Source organism: Oncorhynchus tshawytscha, linkage group LG32 (assembly GCF_018296145.1).
Source record: "Oncorhynchus tshawytscha isolate Ot180627B linkage group LG32, Otsh_v2.0, whole genome shotgun sequence".
In the NCBI taxonomy this organism is placed as follows: Eukaryota; Metazoa; Chordata; class Actinopteri; order Salmoniformes; family Salmonidae; genus Oncorhynchus; species Oncorhynchus tshawytscha.
Genome location: NC_056460.1, coordinates 4604560 through 4622570, shown reverse-complemented (window position 1 = coordinate 4622570; position 18011 = coordinate 4604560). Strand labels below are relative to the sequence as shown.

At 40.5% G+C, this 18011-nt stretch overlaps 1 pseudogene; it reads left to right on the top strand.

Annotated features, from left to right (window-relative positions):
• Window positions 1–447: 447 nt before the first annotated feature.
• On the top strand, window positions 448–18011 carry LOC121841561 (annotated as a pseudogene).

The window sequence follows — 18011 nt, the reverse complement described above, 5'->3', positions numbered from 1 at the left end:
TTGCACATTGTTGTGAAACAACCTTGATCCCAAAGTTTCCCTGTGTCAGTGATTCTCAACTCCTAGTTACTTCCTTGTGGTAACGCTATGACTAGACACTCGGTTTGTTTTACTTTAACCACAAATGACCTAGTTAGCTAATAAACGTTTACAGTAGTTTTCCTATTCATATCTGGATCCTGGGACGCAGTTAGCGTTAATGCTGGGACCGCTGATATATGTCCAGGGATCCTAGCTCAAACAAGGTGGTAATACATTGGCAAAGCAGCTAGCCTAACTGCTAGCTATCAAGCTAGGCAGCCTGGGCTACTATTGCTGGATACCAAGCACGATAAGCGGTTAGCCCTTGTGGCTAGGGCCGCACTTCAATTTGCCTTGAGTTTTCTACTGCTGGCATCTCTCATTTCACGGAGTGAATAGAGGGCTCGTCCTACTATCATTACTATCATGCCTCAGAAAAAAGACGAGGATTACATCTCTGCTGGGCAGGTACGTTAACCCTTGGAGAAACAGAGAGTCTTCTACAAGGAAATGATACTTCAGCAGGAAAATAACTTTTAAAGATTCATACAAATGATCTTGGAGTCTACCAACAAACGGCTGGACGACCTAACTAAAGATGTACAAGACATTAAAACAACCCTTCAGTTCACATAGAAGGATGTGGATGTGTGGAAGACCACACAGGATACACTTTCCAGAAACTTCCTCTATATGGAATGAAATCACCACAGTCTGGGAGGGCCTCCAGAACATGTCTGGGAAGGCTGATCACCTGAATGGACAATCAAGGAGAAATCATCTTGTAATAGATGGTATCCAAGAGAGCCAAAGTGAGACATGGGCTGCATCAGAGGACAAAGATCGAAAGCTGTTTTATGAGGAGCTACAACTGAATCAACAGGTAGAGCTGGAACGTGCTCACCGGTCTGGGAAACCAGGGGTCACTAGTGGTGAGAAGGGAACCAGACCCAGGCCAATTGTAGTGAAATTCCTCAGGTTCAAGGATTAGATTGCAGTCTTCATCAATGAGGATTTCTATGATTCAGTCCGTCAAAGAAGAAAGGAACTAATACCGGCCATGAAGTCTGCAAGAGAACGAGGTGACATAGCATATCTGAGGTATGACAAACTGATTGTTCACCCTCCCTCCCATGGAGTTAAGAGGAGCGACAGACACAAGTCATTTCAGCCCCACATACACACACTGAGTATCTCTCTCTCAGATTCAAACTACTGATTCTTGTTTGGACATGTAAATCTACCAAAGAAAGATCTGTTAATGGCTCACTTGAATATATGCAGTTTAAGGAACAAAATTCAGGAAATAGGCTCTCTAGTGCAAGTCAAACAATATTCATGTATTGGCAATATCAGAGACTCACTTGGACTCTTCTTTTGAGGATGCTGAAATCTCTATACATGGATACAATTTGTTCAGGAGGGACAGAAATAGATATGGGGGTGGAGTTGCAGTTTACATCCAGAATCATATTCCAGCAAAACAACGTAAGGACTTAATGTTGAATGGATTAGAGGCACTATGGGTGTAGGTGCATTTACCACATTTGAAACTGATGTGCTGATGTGAAATATCTTGATGTAATTTGCGAAATGTTGGATAAGGTATCTGATGAAAATAGGGAATATATATTTTTTGGGCGATATGAATATTGATTTTTTAAAAATATAAACTGTCCAAAGAGAAAGAAAGGTATTTCTGTTGCCAAGTAGAAAGGGCAGAGGTGGATGAAAGGATGCTGTTGTCTCTTTCGGATGACAAGTCACCTGGTACAGGTAATCTAGACACCAAATTGCTTAGAGTTACAGCTAACCAAATATCTACACCAATCTCTCATATTTTTAATAAGTGCTTGATGTATGGGGTGTGCCCAGAAGTCTGGAAAGAGTCAAAGGTTATTCCTCTACCTAAGGATAAACAATCTGCATTCACTGGTCTTAATAGTTGTCCTATAAGCTTGCTGCCTGTGTTAAGTAAATTATTGGAAAAAATTGTATCTGTACAAATCAAGGATTCTTTTTCATATAATGGTCTGATAACGGGTTTCCAGCATGCGTACAAAGAAGGGCATTCTAAGAGTACGGCCATAGCACGAATGACAGATAATTGGTTAAAGAGTATGGATGATAGGAAGTTAGTTGGTGCAGTGTTGCTGGATTTCAGTGCTGCTTTTGATGTAATTGATCATGAACTGTTACTATAGGAAAACTCAAATGTTATGGTCTTAAGGATGCAGCTCTATCCTGGATGGAAAGCTATCTATCCAGGAGAAGGCAAAAAGTGTTCTTTAATGGTAGCTTTTCAAATAGTAAAGATACACATTGTGGTGTTCCTCAAGGAAGCTGCCTAGGCCCACTACTCTAATGTATCTTTACTAATTATTTACCTTCAGTAATGAACAAAGCAAGAGTGGTCATGTATGCTGATGACTCTACATTGTATAGTGAAGCATCAGAATGTAATGAGCTAACAGATGTACTGAGCAGTGAACTAAGAATGGTGTCTGAGTGGGTTGATATGAACAAATTGGTGTTGAATATTTCTAAAACGAAATGTATTGTATTTGGTTCAAGATATATGCTTGCTGATGACTCCCAATTGAATTTGCAGATGAATAGAATACATGTAGAGCAAGTGAAAAAAACAAAACTACTAGGCGTCATGTTTGACGCAGCTTTATCATGGTCAGAAAACATAGCAAGGGTAAGGGAATTGCTGTTACTAGAAGAATTTCAGAGTATGTAACATCTAGCACTCTGAATCAGGTGATTCTCATCCCTGGTCCTATCACACTTAGAGTACTGTTCGGTTATATGGTCATCTGCAGCAAAGAAAGATATGTAAAAAAGCTCCAAATGGCTCAAAACAGGGCTGCCAGATTATCTCTTCATTGCTCTAACCGAATGAATATTATTCAAATGCATCAGAATCTCTCATGGCTTCACGTTAAAAACAAATTACTATCTCGTCTTCTGATTTTCTTTAAGAATATTATATTTTTCAAAAAAACAAAGTATTTTTCAGTCCAATTAGTACATAATTGCCACACGCATAACCTCCAAACCAGACAGGCAAATTCAGGACAGCTAAAACAACTCAAGCCAAGGACAAATCACCTTAAATCTACCGTTTTATATAGAGCTATAGCTGAATGGAACTTTTTACCAATCAATATTTCTCAGGCAAAAATTAAATCCACCTTTGAGAAAAAAATAAAAGAACATCTAATGTAATAGACCATATGACTGGACAGCAAATAGAAAGTATCAGCTGAATGATAAATGTGTTTCCTGTCAGGAATTTTAAGTATCTGTATTGTCTACTTGTTGAATGTTTGAAGTCTTGATAGTGGTTGTTTGTAATTTCTTGTTAATTGGTGTTGGACCCCAAGAAGATTAGCTAGTGTTATAGTGTTAGCTAATGGGGATCCTAATCAAAATGACAAAATTACTCAGTTTAATTCTGAATAAACAAATGACTCATTTTGAATGTGCTGTTGTACACTGCTAACTCCTGTTTTGACCATGTATGCAAACATATAAACATATATATAGTCTGGTGAGAGTGTTGGGTTTTGAGATTGTGAAATATACTTATTCATAGATGGAGTGCTGAGGTTTAGAGGGTCTACACCAGAAGTTAAGGGTTATAGGAGGAAGGTATATAGTGGGTGCAACTAAGCTTGGAATGTGCTTAGTGCAAGGAAGCGATTACATGTGGCAGGCATTGATAAGGAGAGATGGGTGGAGATCTTAGAAACTAACTGTCACTGAGGGAGAGGGTAATGTATAATGTTTACATTATGTCAGGATATGTTATTGTTATCCATCAGGGATCCTCTGGGAGGAGAAGGGACAGTCTGGTATCTGTCAGGGACAGTCTGGTGAGCACTTTGGGTTAGAGGTCAGGTTAGATGAAGTGAGGAAGAATAGATATCACTAAGGTTCTGTCTATTAATAGAGATAAATTGGCTGTTCAGTTGTGGAGAAGGAGACTCAGCCTAGGTGAAAGGGTTAAATACCAGTGCTTGTGAATGTTTTTTTTGTCTGAATCCAGCTGTAGCAACCCTTTTGGAGCCATTAAACTTGGTTAAACTTCTCTAGTGTCCGTCGAGTTATTTACTCTGATAATCAGAACCTAACAATAGCAATAGATGGGTACATATAGATAGTATACGGAAACTATAGATGGTCAAACATATTTCAATGTCAATGTAAATTGTATGACTGGGGTAGTGTTGACTCTTGATTGAGCAGTGTGTGGAAAAGTGGAACCCAATGTTGGAATTGGTCTAGCTTCAAGCCGCCACGCTGCTTAAAGATAGACCAATTCTAACTTCCAACACTGGGCTCCACTTTAAGAAGTTTCTGTGTGAGAATTACTATGAAATAATAAAACATTCTGAATTGCAAGTCAACCATTAGCCATTACTCTCACCCACTTCAGTATTGGATAGATGGAAACAATATGGCTACAATACAATTACCACACTAAATCTATACAATTTACTTTGGTCTCCAGGAGACGACTAACTACTCCTATTTAAAAAGAAAGCGTGACATTTTCTCATCCTCATGTTCTCACTCATGGCCCTCAAACTCTTTGGGATCCTCTGTCTTCCTGCTCTTCATGTTCAGCGTGCTCATGTTCTCACTCATGGCCCTCAAACTCTTTGGGAAAAGGTAAGTCAGGATCAGGAATGTCTTGTAGTCATATGTCTGCCAGCTTTGTAATATATAGAACAGGGGTGACCATTTTGTCTGCAGAAGCCTGGTCTGAATGCAGGCCTTTATTCCAGCCAAGCATTAACACATCTGATTCAACTAATCAACTCATATTCTATCAAGACTTTTATTAGTTGGCGTCAGGTGTGTTCATACTAGGTTGGAACAAAAGCCTGCACCCATGCCAGTCTGATATAGTTGGCAAGCAAATAATTATTACCAAATGTGTAGCACTTAAAGTTGCACTGAAAACTACCGTAGTTGCCTCTATAAGAGAAGGTCTAGGATCAGCTATTCTATTCCAATAGAAGGGGGAGGTGTCTAGGATCAAGTTGCCCTTAGATACTTATCCAGGGTCCCTCTGCCTGCAGAACAGCCTGAATTATTTGGGGCATGGAAATATTGCTCAAGTGACCTAACGTGTGCCAGGAGCTTGCATGATTCTTGCCATTCTCCTTCGACCTCTTATCAACAAGCTGTTTTGGATGCACCATTCTTTGTGAATCCTAGACAAGATCGTGTGTCAAAAGTCCAGGAGGATAGACGTTTCTGAGATGAAACCGTAGCGCCTGGGACTGACGATAATACGACGTTCAAAGTCGCCAATGTCACTCGTTTTGCTGTTCTAATGTTAAATTAAACAGTAACTGAATGCCTCTGCCTGTCTGCCTGCTTTATATAGCAAGCCACGGACACGTGACTGAACGGGTAACGTACCTAATAAACCTACAACTTTTTTGCTGAGAGTAGATTATACTTGCAATGATGGTAATACGTGGTGGGTTTTGCCTACTGAAGTTGAATAAACTGGTTGTAGTTGCTCTGGATAAGATTCTCAACTAAATGACTAAACTGTAGAAATGTAATTGTTTAATCTTTAAAATACAGACAATTACAGTCAAAAGTTTGGACACCTACTCATTCAAGGGTTTTTATTTTATTTTCACTATTTTCAACAGTGAAGACATCAAAACTTTGAAATAACACATGTGGAATCATGTAGAAATAAAAAAAAGTGTTAAACAAATCAAAATATATTTTGGGGTGGCAGGGTAGCCTAGTGGTTAGAGCGTTGGACTAGTAACTGAAAGGTTGCAAGTTCAAATCCCTGAGCTGACAAGGTACAAATCTGTCGTTCTGCCCCTGAACAGGCAGTTAACCCACTGTTCCTAGGCCGTCATTGAAAATAAGAATTTGTTCTTAACTGACTTGCCTAGTAAAAAAATATGTATTTTTAGATTCTTCAAAGTAGCAATCCTTTGCCTTGATGACAGCTTTGCACAGTCTTGGCATTCTCTATACCAGCTTCATGAGGAATGCTTTTCCAACAGTCTTGAAGGAGTTCCCACATATGCTAAGCACTTGTTGGCTGCTTTTCCTTCACTCTGCGGTCCAACTCATCCCAGGTCGGGTGATTGTGGAGACTAGGTAATCTGATGCAGCACTATCACTCTCCTTCTTGGTCAAATAGTCCTTTCACAGCCTGGAGGTGTGTTTGGTCATTTTCCTGTTGAAAAACAAATGATACTCACACTAAGCGCAAACCAGATGGGATGGCGTATCACTGCAGAATGCTGTGGTAGCCAAGCTGATTAAGTGTGCCTTGAATTCTAAATAAATCACTGACAGTGTCACCAAGAAAGCACCATCACACCACCTCCTCCATGCTTCACGGTTGGAACCACACATGTGGAGATAATCTGTTCACCTACTCTGCGACTCACAAAGACACGGCGGTTGGAACCAGAAATCTCAAATTTAGACTCATCAGCCCAAAAGATTTCCACTGGTCTAATGTTAATTGCTCGTGTTTCTTGGCCCAAGCAAGTCTCTTCTTCTTATTGGTGTCCTTTAGTAGTGGTTTCTTTAATGGTTTTATTGACTGCACTTGAAACTTTGAAAGTTCTTGAAATTATCCGGATTGACTGACCTTCATGTCTTAAAGTAATGATGGACTGTCGTTTCTCTTTGCTTAGCTGTTCTTGCCATAATATGGATTTTGTATTTTTACCAAATAGGGCAATCTTCTGTATACCACCCCTAACACAACTGATTGGCTCAAACGAAGGAGAGAAATTCCACAAATTAACTTTTAACAAGGCACACCTGTTAATTGAAATGAATTCCCGGTGACTACCTCATGAATTTGGTTGAGGGAATACCAAAAGTGTGCAAAGCTGTCATCAAGGCAAAGGGTGGCTACTTTGAAGAATCTCAAATATAAAATATATTTTGATTTGTTTAACACTTTTTGGTTACTACATGATTCTATATGTGTTATTTCATAGTTTTGATGTCTTCACTATTATTCTAGAATGGTAAATAGTAAAAAATAAAGAAAAATCCAGGAATGAGTAGGTGTCCAAACTTTTGACTGGTACTGTACGTGGACAAATCTTGATGAATTTTTCTTTATTTTCCCACGTAGGATGCCAGCATACAACTTCAGCATTTTCTTTGCTGTGTTTGTAACAGTTTTCCTTGTCACCTGAGGAAGAGTAGTCAAGATCGGACCAAACTGCAGCGTGGTACGTGTCCATGTTAATATTTATTATAACTCAGAACACTAAGACAAAATAACAAAAATAGACCAACACGAAACAGTTCTGTCTGGTGCAGACAGGCTGCCTAAGTATGGTTCTCAATCAGAGACAACGATAAACAGCTGCCTCTGATTGGAAACCATACCAGGCCAAACACAGAAATACAAAAACATAGAACAACACATAGAATGCCCACCCCAACTCACGCCCTGACCAAACTAAAATAGAGACATAAAAAATGAACTACAGTCAGGACGTGACAGTGTTCTTCATCTATATCCTCTTCAACACTTGTTGGTGTTCTTGGTGGTTGTGTACAACAACTACAAAAAGTACCTGAAGGTAGAGTGGGCAGACAAGACAATGATAGAGATTTGCTCCTTTTGTTGTTTCTGATATGGTTTGTTTAATTCTGTGTAGAGTGTGTCTGAGATAGTGGAACGTCACACAACTTTGATAGGTTGTGGCTTAAAGGTAGCTATTTTGAGTGCTTTTGTTATGTGTTTAATATGAAATTCATTATTGACTTTAAAATGGAATGGCTCATAGGCTCCTCTGCTCCTTTCTACTGTTTCTGTAGCTTAAGGCAGCTTAAGGCACCCCCCCCAAGAAAGAATAGCGTCCTATCGCAGGGCTTTTCCCTCAGATCTCCTTAATGCTAAGTGCCAAGCAGAGACCCATCAGGTCCTATTTTTACAGTCTTTTGGTATGTCTCCGCCGGTCATCAAATTCCTAACCTTCCAATCTCAGGGCAGACACTCTAACCACAAGGCCACTGAGTTGGTGAGAAAAGTGAGCAGCTAATAATTGGGTGGTGTCAAAAAGGACTCATTATGAGAACCGTCTCATCACTTTCCCTAGGTGGGTGTTAGATAAGTGAAGATGAAGGAACGCATACTTTAGACTACCGAGGTTGTAGGTCAAGTGAAGTCACTTCACCCATGTGGTGAAGTTTCCTCTAGTTAGGTCTAGGATCAGATTCCCCTCCCCAATCCTAACCTCAACCATTTGTGGGGAAAATTCTAAACTGACCCAAGATCACTGTCTATGGGCAACTTCATCCTACTCCTATCCTATGTACCCAATCAGAAAGATATATGGAAGCTCGTCAGGGCCAAGAGGCACAAGATGGTGCAAGCCTTCGGTGTGCTGCAGGAAAGGAAGGGAGAGGAGGAGCCTGTGGTAAGCCAGGCCAGTTGGAACCAGCTTGTGCGGCTGCATAGGTTTGTGGTTGGAGTCGACTTCACACAGAGACCCACACAAAGATGTGTTACATGCTGAGTAAATTGTAGATGGCTGCCAGATCTCACAAGACCTGGATAGGTGTTTAATATGTCAGCTAACATCCACATCATATGATATAGCCATTTGAATCCCGAATTCCCATTTACTGACATGGTACACAACCATTGGTTCATGCAATACAATGCCTGCAATATAGTTGCCCTGGAACGCGACCATAGTGTTACCCAAGATGACCTTCATTTATTAATTTTGTCTACCCATCTGTTCAGGGAAAGTGGCATTTGTTCAGCTGGCGGACTTCCTGAACATCCAGGTGATCATGATGATGTCACGGCCTCACCCGCTCAAGACATGGCTCCCCTCTCTCTCTCTCTCTCTTCCCCCAGTCGGCTCGTCTGGCGCATGGTCCAGAAGAGGTTTGGGGGAGCTTGTCAAAGTATCTGAATGTAGACAGTGCCTTCGGAAAGTATTCAGACCCTTTGACTTTTCCCACATTTTGTTAGGTTACAGTCTTACTCTAAAATGTAATATTGTTTGTTTTGTTCATCAATCTACACACAATACCCCATAATGACAAAGCACAAACAGGTTTTTAGAAATGTTTGCTAATTTATTAAAATTAAATAACAGATCACATTTACATACAGTGGGGCAAAAAGTATTTAGTCAGCCACCAATTGTGCAAGTTCTCCCACTTAAAAAGATGAGAGAGGCCTGTAATTTTCATCATAGGTACACTTCAACTATGACAGACAAAATGAGAAGAAAAAAAATCCAGAAAATCACATTGTAGGATTTTTAATGAATTTATATGCAAATTATGGTGGAAAAAAAGTATTTGGTCAATAACAATGTAGTGTACTACATATTTCTAAGTTTGAACATCCAAAACAAAAATGGGCAATATTTCTGGACACCGACTAAACCTAGTCCTGAATTAGAAATACATTAGAATCTCCATTGAGCATGGTTTTTATTCCAGAATTAGGCATAATCTGTGTTCGGGAAACCGGCCCAATACAATACCAGCCAAAAGTTTGACACACCTACTCATTCAAGGGTTCTTTTATTTTGACTATTTTCTACATTGTAGAATACTAGTGGAGACATCAAAATTATGAAATAGCACATATGGAATCATGTAGTAACCCAAAAAGTGTTACACAAATCAAAATATTTATTTTTTGAGATTCTTCAAAGTAGCCACCCTTTGCCTTGATGACAGCTTTGCATACTGTTGGCATTCTCTCAACCAGCTTCGTGAGGTAGTCACCTGAAATGCATTTAATTTAACAGGTGTGCCTTGTTAAAAGTTAATTTGTGGAATTTCTTTCCTTCTTAATGCGTTTGAGACAATCAGTAGTAACAAGGTAGGGGTGGTATACAGAAGATAGCCCTATTTGGTAAAAGACCAAGTCCATATTATTGCAAGAACAGCCCAAGTAAGCAAAGGGAAACGACAGTCCATCATTACTTTAAGACATGAAGCTCAGTCAATGTAGAAAGTTTCTTCAAGTGGAGTCACAAAAAACATCAAGCGCTATGCTGAAACTAGCTCTCATGAGGACCGCCACAGGAAGGGAAGACTCAGAGTTACCTCTGCTGTAGAGGATAAGTTCATTAGAGTTATCAGCCTCAGAAATTTCAGGCCAAATAAATGCTTCAAAGTTTAACAGACACATCTCAACATCAACTGTTCAGAGGAGACTGCGTGAATCAGGCCTTCATGTTAGAATTGCTGCAAAGAAACCACTACTAAAGAACAACAATAGAGACTTGCTTGGGCCAAGAAACATGAGCAATGGCCATTTGACCAGTGGAAATCTGTCCTTTGGTCTGATGCGTCCAAATGTGTGATTTTTGGTTCCAACCGCCGTGTCTTTTTGAGACGCAGAGGCGGTGAACGGATGATCTATGCATGTGGTGGTTCCCACTGTAAAACATGGAGGTACGATGGTGTGGGGGTGCTTTGCTGGTGACACTGTCTGATTTATTTAGAATTCAAGGCACACTTTACCAGCATGGCTACTACAACAGCCTTCGACACCGATACGCCATCCCATCTGGTTAGTGCTTAGTGTGACTATCATTTGTTTTTCAACAGAACAATGACCCAACACACCTTTAGGCTGTATAAAGGCTATTTGACCAAGAAGGAGAGTGATAGAGTGCTGCGTCAGATGACCTGGTCTCCACAATCACCTGACCGCAACCAAATTTGAAATGATTTGGGGTGAGTTGGACTGCAGAGTGAAGGAAAAGCAACCAACAAGTGCTCAGCATATGTGGGAACTCATTCAAGACTGTTGGAAAAGCACTCCAGGTGAAGCTGGATGAGAGAATGCGGAGCTGTCATGGCAAAGGGTGGCTTGTTTGAAGAATCAATAATATGTTGATTTGTTTAACACTTTCTTTGGTTACTACGTGATTCCATGTGTTATTGCATAGTTGATGTCTTCACTATTATTCTACAATGTAGAAATAAAGAGAAACCCTTGAGTGGGTGTGTCCAAACTTTGATGGGTACTGTGTCTTTAAATCTAGCACATTGTGTTATCATGGATGACTTCCACACTTTACTCAAACAGTAAATGTTATTTTATTTGTTAAGGGCTCAGCAGCAGTTTGCCTGCATTGCAACCATCAATGTTTTAGGCCTACATTTCCGATTGTAGACCACCGGGTCTGAGAACAGTAAAAGTTAAGTGAAATACAATATGCAACTTAATTGTCCATTTTGTCTGGGGTTTGCTGTTCCCCATAAGCCACCCTCTGGTGGTGATCACGGCTCATTTTTAATGCTGGCTCCTGTTGACCATTGTGCTGGCCCCGGGAAGGTCACCTATAGTAAGTGTCAGGACCCGGTTACAAACTCAGGTCTCCGGTGTGAGAAACAATCACTTAGCAAACTAAGCCACTAATAGTCAGCAGAACCCAGAAGATGAGGCAGACACAGCAGTACTGGAAACAGTGTTTTAATAAAGTAAAAAGGAAAGTTCAGGCAAAAATATAAATCCACAACGTCAAAAGTAATTGCAAGAGAACAAAGGTAATCCTCCAAGTCAAAAGGTAAATCCACAAGGTGGTAGGTACAGCAGAAAAAAAGCCTCAAAAGATAATCAAAAATAAATAAACAAAAACAGAGTACCTCAAGAGAGTCCAACTGGCGCAACAAATGTTCACAGCATCGCTGGGTGCTAACATTCAAACACAGAGCAAAGAACTGAGGAAAACTAAGGGTTTAAATACATCCAAGAGAAACGAGGCACAGGTGCAAATCATAACTGGGAACAAGGGAAAACAAAAGGGTCAAAAAGCACAATGGGGGCATCTAGTGACCAAAACCGGAACAACCCTGGCCAAATCCTGACAGTAAGCCTGTCATTGGTGTGTTGGTGTCATCCTGTTTCTGTTTCCCATGGCGCTTTGACTTTTTCATGTATTATTTTAAACATATTGATGATTGTCTGTTGAATGAGGAGTCGTCATTATGTTTCATTTGAAATTTGAGCAATGAAAGATAAAATAAGATGGTACTTTATTCATGTTTTTTTTTGTTGATAGATGACTCATGATAGATACTCATCAATTAAATTATTGAAAAATCAGTATAGTATATAATGACATACATTGGTAGTGGGTGGCATACATTGGCGATGGATGAGGTTTTTCCTACTTTTAGGAGCTTGTTGAAAAGCGCCATAAATCAAGCATCTGCTTCCTATGTTGACCTTGGATGTTTATTTTCTTTGTGTCCCTTTTTTCATTATGCTGTCAATGGTGCCCTCTACTACAGCCTGTTTTGGAACATGGGTAACTTGCAGCATAGAACGCATGCATGTAAAATGATTTTGCCCTCTGAGTCTGCCTGGCGTTCATGTTGTGATGTTCATGTGTTTTGTCCCAGCTGATGGCTACACCAGCCGCCAGATCCTGGACATTGTGTTCATCCTGCGCATCCTGAGGCTCATACAAGTGGTAGACAACATCAAAAGGTTAGGAGGTCAAGGACTTCCATTTCCTGTGTGTATATGTGTGTGTGTGTGTGTGTGTGTGTGTGTGTGCGCGCGCTCATGTACAGTACGCGTGCATGTAAGAGAGTTTCAAAATAAAGATGTGAAACATTATCAAACCTTTTCGCTTAACTGCCAGGGCTAGTATCTGTGATGAAATGAATTGGCAGAAAGACCTATACAAGTCAGATATGGTTGATTTGATATTATCATTCATGGACTTAGACGTGGAACTCACTCTTCCTGATGTTCTTTCTCCCCTCAGGTTCCGTGCCATCATCAACACCCTCATCAAGATTGGACCGAGGATACTCACTTTCAGACAGCTCATTGTCGTAAGTTGTTTGTTTACAAACATTGGAGTGAACAAGCTTATTTTGGGTTCAGTTGAACTAAGCTCATGAGATTGACGCTTGTAAGGGATATCAGATGATTTCAAATGTCAAGATGAATCAAATTCCCAATCTGTCAGCTGTGTATATCCAGCTATATGCCTCAACCCCAAATGAATGGGGGCAAAAATAAGAACTACAATTGTGTGGCGCTTATCTCTTCTGTTCATTTTGGATTAGGCCATACAGCTGGATCTACAAAACAGATGGTCTTGGTCATTGACGCATATTTAAATTACACTTTATTATGATGGCTGAAAACATCAGACAATTGATTTTGGAGTGAAATATCCCTCCAATATGTAATCCTGTGTTGCAACTGATTGATTGACTGCATAGTTGTCCCATATATTTCTCAGGTGGTCTATTACATATTCACCATGGTGGGAATTGAGTTGTTCAAAGGGAAAATATGTTTTTTCGAGGCCAACTCCACTGATCCGGATAAGGCATTCTGTGGAAACACCCTGCTCAAACTTAGTGTTCGCCAAGCACAACTACTGCAAGAACAACTTTAACAACGTTGTTTCCTCTTTTATCCTCCTACTGGAACTCACCGTGGTCAACCAGTGGCATGATATCCCTTTCAAAGCTTGGGAAAATACATTGAGCTAAAACAATACTTTTTCCGTACTCTTGTGAAAATGTTGCTACAAGATAGAAATCTTGAATTGTAATGTACAGTAAGCAGTGGTCACTGACTAAAACTTTACAGTAGGTTAGTGTGTAGAGGATTAAAAATGAGATGCAATTGCAATATAACAACTTTTTATTTACTAGTCTTCATAGCTTATTTTAGACAACTGGGTAATTTCTCAATGATTCTCTAAGTTGCCAGGCTAAGTTGATCATTCCTGACCACTCAGTGGAGAATTGTTACTATTTTATTATTTTCTTTAATGTTGGTCCCACTGCTGTCCAGCGGTTTCATCGCGGTCACTCACATCTCAGCCAGGATGTTCTTCGTCCTCTTCCACATTGTAGTCATCAAGTAAGAACAAGTCTCCTTTGAAATATTGAGAACCAAACAAACTTTTCTCAATGATACTCTATTGCTGAATATCAAATCGACCCCTAGCTCCTACCCCTACAGGCACTACAGTAGATCTAAAAGGATTAGACAAGCTTAAGCAGTATGGTAATAACTTCACATTGCCTTTTGATTGGCTTGTACCCATCCAATAGTTTCAGATCTGCAGGAGTGCCTAAGGGGTAGTGATAGGAATCCAGTTGGAACTCAGCATAGTATGACTTTGATAACTCGCTCGCTCTTTATGAGAATTGAGTATCACGTGCATTTGTTCCTCAGTATTTTCATTGCTTTCATCCTGTAAGCCTTCTTTGTGGAGTACACCGTGGACCAAAGTAACCTACAATCTTCTTTGGAAAAGAAAATTGAGGAACTGGAATTGGGCGTCGAACAGTACGTGCCTGATAGTTTTGCAATTGGAGAATAATAATTTGCCATGCCTTGTACACATGGAATGAACTAAACATACAGTCAATAATACAGTAAAAAAATAAAACAAAGTCTATATACAGTGAGTGCAAACTAGGTCAAATAAGGGAGTTAAGGCAATAAATAGGCCGTGGTGGTGAAGTAATTACAATATGGCAATTAAACACTGGAATGGTAGATGTGCAAAAGATGGATGTGCAAGTAGAGATACTGTGGTGCAAAAGGAGCAAAATAAAATAATAAATACAGTATGGGGATGAGGTAGATAGATATACAGATGGGCTATGAACAGGTGCAGTGATCTGTGAGCTGTGAGCTGTGAGCTGCTCTGACAGCTGGTTCTTAAAGCTAGTGAGAGAAATCACAGCTTCAGTGATTTCTACAGTTCGTTCCAGTCAGTGGCAGCAGAGAACTGGAATGAAAGGCGACCAAAGGAGGAATTGGCTTTGGGGGTGACCAGTGAGATATACCTGCTGGAGCGCGTGCTATGAGTGGGTGTTGCTATGGTGACCAGCGAGCTGAGATAGGGCGGGGCTTTACCTAGCAGAGACTTGTAGATAACCTGTAGCCAGTGGGTTTGGCGATGAGTATGAAGCGAGGGCCAGCCAACGAGAGCGTATAGGTCGCAGTGGTGAGTAGTGTATGGGGCTTTGGTGGCAAAACGGATGGCACTGTGATAGACTACATCTAGTTTGCTGAGTAGAGTGTTGGAGGCTATTTTATAGATGACATCGCCGAAGTCAAGGACCGGTATGATGGTAGGATGGTCAGTTTTACGAGGGTATGTTTGGCAGCATGAGTGAAGGAAGATGTTACTATGAACATTCATGGTAACTAAAGGTTAAGTACATAGAAACAACGAGAGAAGGTATTTTGGTTGGTATTTACATAGTAATACATTATAAATTACCATGTATGTTCATTGGTGATTCTTAGGTATTACTTTGAAAGAGACTGGTGTGACTACGTATTTATATAGTAATAAGCTGGTTCTTACTTGTACTTACTTTTGGGGAAAATGTTTTGCTATATAATTACCTTTTGTGACTTTGTATGTTCCTTGGAGTTACTAGGTATAGTTATTAACTGGTACTGAGTTATACCTACCTTCTTACTTGTAGTTATCAATATAATTACATTTTGTGACTTTGTATGTACTAATTCATGTAGTACTAACTTCCTTGGTTCCTAAGACTAAATTGACACTATGTGTAAAATGAAGGGTTACCAAAGTAGTTGATGTGGTTACTAAAACAGCTGTACCTCTAGATTAGTAGAAGTTATTTCTGTCAGACCAGCCAGTCAGACCAAGCGCAACATAGCTTCAGGGGGCCAAGAAATGTATTGCCTTGAAATGGAAATTGGATTCCTCCCTGCCAGTTGCAATGTGGCTATCGGAAGTTAATAGTTGTATCCCTTTGGAGAACATCACTTACTGCTTGAGGAATAAGTTAAAGACATTTTACAGAATTTGGCAACCTTTTATTGACTATAAGGAGAATCTCCCCCAACATCTCATTAATTGAATCTATATATAATCCTGACATAATGTTTCACACGTAATGTATAATATGTAAATCAGCTAAAAAGATGTGTCGGCATCGAGTAATTGTCTCTGGTCCCGTCCCAGTTAAGGGGAGTGATGAGCTCTACAGCAGTCTCACAACGCAATCGCTGCTTGAAAACTGTTTTCTGACCCTCCCAAAATATATAATTTGTAGATAATTGGCCCTCTTTCTGGGACTCACCCACAAACAGGACCAAGCCTGGCCTGTTGAGGAGTGACGGATTCTATCCTAGCTGGAGCGGTGCTCTCATCTTATCTACAAACATAGACAGGGCTCTAACTCCTCTAGCTCCACAATGAGATAGGGTGCAGGCCAGACAGAAGGCTGTTAGCCAGCCTGCCAGCTTAGTGGAGTCTGCCACTAGCACAGTCAGTGTAGTTAGCTCAGCTACCCCCATTGAGACCATGTCTGTGCCTCGATCTAAATTGGGCAAAACTAAACATGGCTGTGTTCATCTTAGCAATTTCACTGGAAAAAAGACCTCCATTCCTGTCATTATTGAAAGAGACTGTGATATCTCACATCACAAAATAGGGCTACTTAATGTTAGATCCCTCACTTCCAAGGCAGTTATAGTCAATGAACTAATCTCTGATCATAATCTTGATGTGATTGGCCTGATTGAAACATGGCTTAAGCCTGATGAATTTACTGTGTTAAATGAGGCCTCACCTCTCGCTTACACTAGTGACCATATCCCCCACGCATCCCGCAAAGGCGGAGGTGTTGCTAACATTTACGATATAAAATGTCAATTTACCCCCCCAAAAAACGACTGCATTTTCGTATTTTTAGCTTCTAGTCATGAAATCTATGCAGCCTACTCAATTACTTTTTATAGCTACTGTTTACAGGCCTCCTGGGCCATATACAGTGTTCCTCACTGAGTTCCTTGAATTCCTATAGGACCTTGTAGTCACGGTAGATAATATTCGAATTTTTTGGTGACTTTAATATTCACATGGAAAAGTCCACAGGCCCAAACCAAAAGGCTTTCGGAGCCATCATCGACTCAGTGGGTTTTGTCCAACATGTCTCCGAACCTACTCACTGCCACAGTCATACTCTGGCCCTAGTTTTGTCCCGTGGAATAAATGTTGTGGATCTTAATGTTTTTCCTCATCACAGGTTGAATAGCAGAGAAGTTGACAAATATCATCCCCTTTAAGTGTTTGTCTAAGCTGTTTGGAAAGTGGTAAAAGTAGGTACTATGTGTTAAAAGTTACATTGTTTACAATGAATAGAATGTTGGAAGTCATGGCCATTTTTGACAATGGGAGCTTTAAAATTATGAAAAATCCCATCGAAGTGGATGGAGAAGGACAAAAAGAAGAACAAGTTGTATACAACCACACCATTCCATACCAGTCTGCACTTTATAGAGTTTGAATAGTGTTTCTAACTTAAACCTTGTATGAAAAATAGTGTTCCAAAGAAAAGTAAGATATGAGTGAAGGATTTAGTGGGACTAATAATTCAGAACCAAGTTATACTGTCACACCTTGATCTATTTCACCTGTCTTTGTGATTGTCTCCAACGCCCCTCCAAGTGTCGCCCATCTTCCCCTGTGTATTTATACCTGTATTCTCTGTTTGTCTGTTGCCAGTTTGTCTTGTTTTGTCAAGCCAACCAGCGTTTTTGTTATCAGCTCCTGCTTTCTCCCAGTCTCTTTCTTGTCCTCCTGGTTTTTGACCCTTGCCTGTCCTGACCCTTTACCCACTTGACCACTCTGCCTGCCACTGACCCTGAGCCTGCCAGCCGTCCTGTACCTTTGCCCCACCTCGGGATTACCAACCTCTGCCTGAACTGACCCTGAGCCTGCCTTCCGTCCTATGACTGCGGGATTGACATTCTCCCTAGCACCACGATGCCCCGGGGACATCTGTACTCTCTGTCGGGATCGGAGACCAAGACTATGGAGACCTTCATTGGGGACTCCCTAGCTGCTGGATTTATCCGTCCCTCTTCATGTCCCGCAGGCGCAGGGTTCTTCTTTGTGGAGGAAAAGGACAAGACCCTGCGCCCATGCATTGACTACTGGTGA